This window comes from Choloepus didactylus, chromosome X (assembly GCF_015220235.1).
Source record: "Choloepus didactylus isolate mChoDid1 chromosome X, mChoDid1.pri, whole genome shotgun sequence".
Lineage (NCBI taxonomy): Eukaryota > Metazoa > Chordata > Mammalia > Pilosa > Megalonychidae > Choloepus > Choloepus didactylus.
In genome coordinates, this window is record NC_051334.1 from 124,588,329 (window position 1) to 124,594,787 (window position 6,459).

Sequence of the window (6,459 nt, forward strand, 5' to 3'; positions counted from 1 at the left end):
AACTATAGCAGCTTTATTTTTGTTCATATTTGCAGGGGATATATTTTTCAACACTTTTACTTTTGAACTTTGTATGTCTTATTTAAGTTATGTGTCTTATAAGAAGCACATATTTGTAATTTGTCTTTTTGTCTATTCTGACAATATTTGTTTTTAAATTGGAGTGCACAGTCTATTTCTATTTCATATGATTACTAGGAAATTTAGGATTTAATCTGCCATTTTACCATTTGTTTTCTAATTGTCTTATCTCTTCTTTATTGATTTTTCTCTTCTTTTGCATTGATCAAGCAGATATTTATTTCAACACTCCTGTAGCTATCTATGATGCAATTTTCATTAATAATTAGTTACTGTCATGGCAGCCCTGGCGAGGTAAGAAATACCACAAACTGGTTAGCTTAAAAACAGGAATTTATTATCTCCTGAACATAGCTTGATATTTTTCTTCATTTGCTGGATGATCCTTGGCAGGCATTTCTTCAAATATTGTTTTTGATCTCTTTTCTCTTTCTTCTCTTCTTTTCAGATTACAAGTAACATACATGTTAGACCTTTTCTACATGTTCTCTCTTATACTCTATATTTTATATATATATTCTCCAATAGTTTTCTCTCTGGGCTTTAGACTGGATATTTTCTACTTACCTATCTATATTCCAGTTTACTAATCCTCTCTTCTGCTCTGTTTAATCTTCATTAAACCTACCAAGTAGAGCAAATTTTATTAAAGGAGATCTGTGGGAAACATAAACAGCATCTTCTACCCTTAACAATATTCTCCATCCCCTGAAAGGGTGGCTGTAGTCCTGAAGATACTCTAAGAATTCCTTTTGAACTGGAAAATAATAGGAGGCAAATGAACATTTTCTTCTTCGCTCTTTCTTTAGTTATAGGTTACTGATATTATTATTATCATTTTTTAAATTTAACTATGGAAACCACTGAATCCATTACAGGGAGTTTAGGACTTCAGTAAGTTGGGATACAGTGTGTATTAATTTAAATCAGTCAATTTTTCAATATATAATTATATACATATATCTTCTAATTTTTCTAGATTTTTACATAAATCATGATTGAAAACATATTAGAGACTCTGGCACTCAGCTATAAAATTGTTATTTGATTAAAAGTGCCAACATTCCTAGACAGCCTTAGGCATTTAAAGAGGTAGAGCCAATGGTCTGGACAATTAGAGAGAGGTGGGGGTGTGGAATAGAGTCCGTGAGCAGACATTCCAAACACTAGTGAATTCCAAACACACTCAAAGCTCCTGTACTATTGCTAACCCTAAGAAGCCTTTTATACTACATATAGCTTGAACACCTTGGCAGCATTACAGAAAATTCTAGAGAGAAAATCCTATGACATTTGCTAGAAAGAGTCTATCTGATAGTGAGACCTCATATCCAATTCAGAAAATAGTTTTTAAGGCTGAAATAACTTTAAAGAGAATATCATCCCATCACACATGTATTCATTTGAAATGTTTACCATGTGCTATGCACTGGGGATACATAATAAGCAAAACATGTCCACGATATCAATTTTTAAGATGCTTGGTAGGGCCACTAACAATAATATGATCTTTAAATATTATCTTTCACCTCAGAGTTAAGCTTCCACTTAATAATATTAAATTTTATTTGTAAATAAATTCTGCAATTATTTTTCTCCTTTAAAACATAACACAGAAGTAACTTCCTGAATGGCTGAGTAAAGACCTCCAAAAATCCACTCCTCCATAAAAACACAGGCAGAAAAAAAATTTTTAATCGAATATTTCAAAACTTTAGAAATTAACTAAAGGTTTACAATAATTCTGGCAGTGTTTATTCAAGAAAAGTGTCTGAACCTCAGTAAGAAGTGCATTCTTTGTGACTTTTTAACTTACCCTAATCCCATGACCATCTCTCCAGCTCTGCAGTAGCCTGATAACCAATAACTTCAAAACCTGTGAATGATAAGTCAGAGTTGCAAACTGCTAGAGCATTGAAAGCATACCCCAGTAACCACACAGAGCCCATCATTGTTTGGTTGGTTAAATGGTTACATGCATTTAAGGTAATTTCTGTCCAAACATTAGCTGACAACTAAAATAACCAAGCAGAGAAGTCAGTTGCCACACATGACAAAGAACATAGAGTGTACAAAATTATTCCAGAAAGTGAAAGTCATTAAACAAAATAGCAACAACACACAACATCAACAAAACAGCCAAGGGCACCAGCATCAATCAACCAACCATTTATTGTGCATCTAATATGTATTCAGGATAAGCAAAGGCATGGGTACAAATATAAGCATTTGTCTAAGTTACTGAAGGGCAAAAAGGAATCTACAAACATTGTAATGGTGAGCTTGTGTCCCTGTGTTAGAGACTTCTGTTTATGCACCTGCAACAAATAAATCAAACCATATTCAACATATGATAGAAAGGCTACATAGAAACATCCTTGATTCCAATGATATAAGGGATATTACAGGCTATGCAGATCCATTCTTGTATATTGTTCTGGTTTGCTAATGCTGCCATTATGCAAAATACCAGAAATGGATTGGCTTTTATAAAGGGGGGTTATTTGGCTACAAAGTTATAGTCTTAAGGCCATAAAAGTGTCCAAGCTGAGGCGTCAACAATGGGGTACCTTCACAGAAGAATGGCCAATGACATCTGGAACACCTCTGTTGTCTGGAAAGGCACGTGGCTGGCCTCTTCTTTCTTTGATCCCAGGTTATGTTTCAAAAAGTCATTCTCCAAAATGTCAGCATCAGCTTTCAACAGCCATCTCCAAAATGTCTCTCTAAGCTGCAGCAGTGAGCTCCTTCTGTCTGTAAGCTCTTTATAGGATTCCAGTGATTAAATCAAGACCCACCCTGAATGGGCAGGGTCCATATCTCAATGGAAATAATTTAATCAAACGTTTCACCCACAGTTGATTGAGTCACATCTCCATGGAAGCACTAAATCAAAGGATTCCAACCTAATCAACACTAATACATCTGCCCCCACAAGATTGCATCAAAGAACATGGTGTTTTGGGGGGCATAATACATCCAAACTAGCACACATATAGAGGCAATTTAGCTAATAAAAACATCAAGTGCAGCCTTATAAAATGGAACAATGTTAGAAAAGGGCAGTACCAAGCTGGGGCTTGCAGTGCTCTGGTTGCCAGGCAGCCACGCTCAGGCCCTCTCTTGTTACCATGGTGATGTTTGGAGAGCTTACCTAAATACTCTTTGAGCTAGCGTCCATCTTTTAGCACCAGCTAGTCATGCCATTTCTTTTTCCTCCTCCCTCACAACTCCAGTCACACTCTAATAACCTTATGAAATTGATGATCCCAATAGAGTGCCTCCAATGCCCCAAGTCAGGGATTTGCCTACCCCCAACAAATTAATAATAGGATAGTCAACTGAATAAAAGGGTAGCCTAAAACAAGGTTCTTCAAATAAAAAATTTAAATACTTGGGGGATACTTTATCCATTTGAACTAACTTAATTTTTTAACAACCGTGACTCTCTTATTAGTATAGTTGAGGAAAAACAATGTGGCTGAAGTGATCCCAGCGCGCACCCGCTGGGAGAGCAGAATCTCAGAGGCAGTGCCACAGGAAACAGAGGGACGAATCCAGCATGGCACGCCACAGCTTTCGTCTGAGCCAAGATGCGATGTCGAGGCTCTGTTGCCGGCTGCTTTGGGCCGCCACCTACGTGGCCATGCTCTGTGTGCTGTCCACAGACTAAGAACGTCACTCCCACCCAGAGCTAAACCCAAGACTTTAGCGTCCACCTCCAAGATTTTCCCGACACCCACAACGACCTCCACACGGCCACCACTCCAGCACCAGAAACCTGTGAAAGCCACAACTGCTTATCCTGTGTTAATGCTAGCTTTGCTAATAATGCCTGCTTCTGGAAACAATGTAAAGAAGGTACGAGTTGCTGCTGGCATTATTCAGCAGTTTGTGATTGAGGCGTGATGAATGGCACAGAAACCTGTTCTGCTAAAACCACAACTTTTCCTTCCTCTACCACAGCTTCTTCCACAGTTATTACATCAGGTGAAACAAATACCACTTGGGCTCCAACCTCACAACCTGTAAGAAAATATACCTTTGATGCAGCCAGTTTCAATGAAAGAATTGTCCTTGTCTTGGCTGGGCAGGCTGTAATTTTCTTTCTCTATAAATTCAGCAAATCTAAAGAATGAAGCTACCACATTGTAAATCCCATCAAAGTAACATAGGCAGTTCATTTGTGTAATTCACTGAAACCAGAATATTATCTTTCAAGATGTCCCAAATGGAAGACATTACAGGTTCTTTACATTTCCAAAGGATGCCTACAGGATAATTTGGAGCATAGTCCTTGAAGAAAAATCAGTTAAAGCATTTTGTTCAACAGAAATATTTAAAATATTCTGTGGGGATCCTTGTGGCTATCTTCTTTTATTTTACATGGCTGCTGCTGTGGGATTATGTTCTCTCCTCTTGACATGCCAAATGTAACTTTTTGTAATTGATGGAAAACATTGTCCTGCTCAGACAAACTTGTGATTCTTTTGGGAGTTTAAATTCAATCATTTTTAAAGCCTGGATGCTACATTATTTTCTTCCCAACTCAGGATGCAGTTTAGTGAACAGAAATGAGAAGAATGTGCCAAATATGCATCAATCAGGTGGACTTTTTGCTATCATTTCAAGAGTGGAATAAATTTATACATTTAATTGTACTAGACTGTATCCTTAGAGTAAAATTTAGAACTTAATAAGTTACTTTCCTACATTAGAAATAAGATGCCACACAGGAAATTGCATTCCAGATTTAAAGAAATGAATAGAAAGAATACAAACCATTATGGATAGAAGGTTATTGTTCATATTTGTAAGACACCTCATACCATTGAAAAGATAAAGAGTGCCTTAAAGAAAACAAAACAAACAAACAAACAAAAACCTAATGTGGCTGACATCTTTATCAAACTTAAGGGACTAACAAAATTAATTTAATGATGTATTTAAAGTGTTTTTCAATATCTTGAAGCATCACCATTTTATAAAATATTATCTTGTCTATTTTTTTCAATTATAAGTTCAGGAAGGCACTATAACAAACTTTCCAGATCTGAGGGAAGAAAAATCAATAAATTCAATGATGCCCATTTCTGGCTCTAAAAGTAATTTTTTCCTTACTTATTCTATTATTGTTTAACTCTGATATGAAATAGGTGCTTAGTAATGTCACATCAGGAAGCATACATACTTCCACAGGTATGACTACTACTCAAATAGACATCTTAATTCTTGGGGCAATCCACTGTCAGCACATTGTCAGTAGGAAAACACAAAAGACTCCAAATGTTTGCTCCACAGTCACCATACTCTTTATTGTGAGTAATATTGTAAAAACAAACATGGGTGCTATTTCTTCTCAATTCTGGTAATTACTCAACCAGTAAGCACCATGGCCAATATTCATCTTTCGTGATTAGGTAGAAGGACCCAGAAGGTAAGGATACATTGCTATTACCTGTAAGTTCCACTGAGTATACAGTTTAGGAGATGCTGAAGCAGCAGATATGAAAGACTTTAACCAGTTTGTTATGGATTGAATTGTGTCCCACAAAATCACATGTTCAAGTCCTAATTCCCTGTCGTGTAAATGTGAACATATTTGTAAATAGGAACTTTGAAGATGTTAGTGGTTAAGATGAGATAAAACTGGGTTAGGGTGGGCCCTTAATCCAATGTGAAAACATATCCAATGTGTCTTTATAAGCAGAGGACATTTTGACACAGGAAGATAAGAAGCAGACAGAGAGAGAAATGGCCATGTGACGGAGACAGAGATTAATATGCCACAAGCCAAGGAACATCATGGATTGCTGACCACTGCCAGAACCCTACAGGCTCCAAAGGAGCATGGCCTGCTGATACTTTGATTTCAAACATACAGTCTCCAGAACTGTGACAATAAATCTCTATTGTTTAAGTAAATTAGTCTATGGTGTTTTGTTACGGTACCTCTGGCAAACTAAAATACGGTTCTCCTTGGATAAATAATAGAGATAGTTTATATCAATAATGTCATCCAGTCATTCAACAATTATTATTGAGCACCTACTACATGTCCAGTGCTGATTTTGGCACTGGAGATTCAGTAATGGACATTACCAAGTACCTGCATTCAGAGAACTTAGCTTATGCTTTGTAAGTTTGGATTATTGCATATTGCATTTGTTTGGGGAAAGGCAAACTTGTATATTACCTTTGGTAGAGAGGCAGTGAGAATTATATGTTTCATTTATTTAAAATTTTTTATTAAGTGACTTTTATGCATAGAAGTATTGATGGAACTACAGGAACCAAAAAAGGAATAAATCAGTTTCTGCTCTCAAAAGGCTTACAGTCTAGTTATAACAGTGGTTTCCCAAAAGGGCAATTTTGTTC

General features: G+C 36.5%; 1 pseudogene; it reads left to right on the forward strand.

Annotated features, from left to right (window-relative positions):
- Positions 1-359: 359 nt before the first annotated feature.
- LOC119523465 lies at positions 360-5,952 on the forward strand (annotated as a pseudogene).
- The last annotated feature ends 507 nt before the right edge of the window (positions 5,953-6,459 follow it).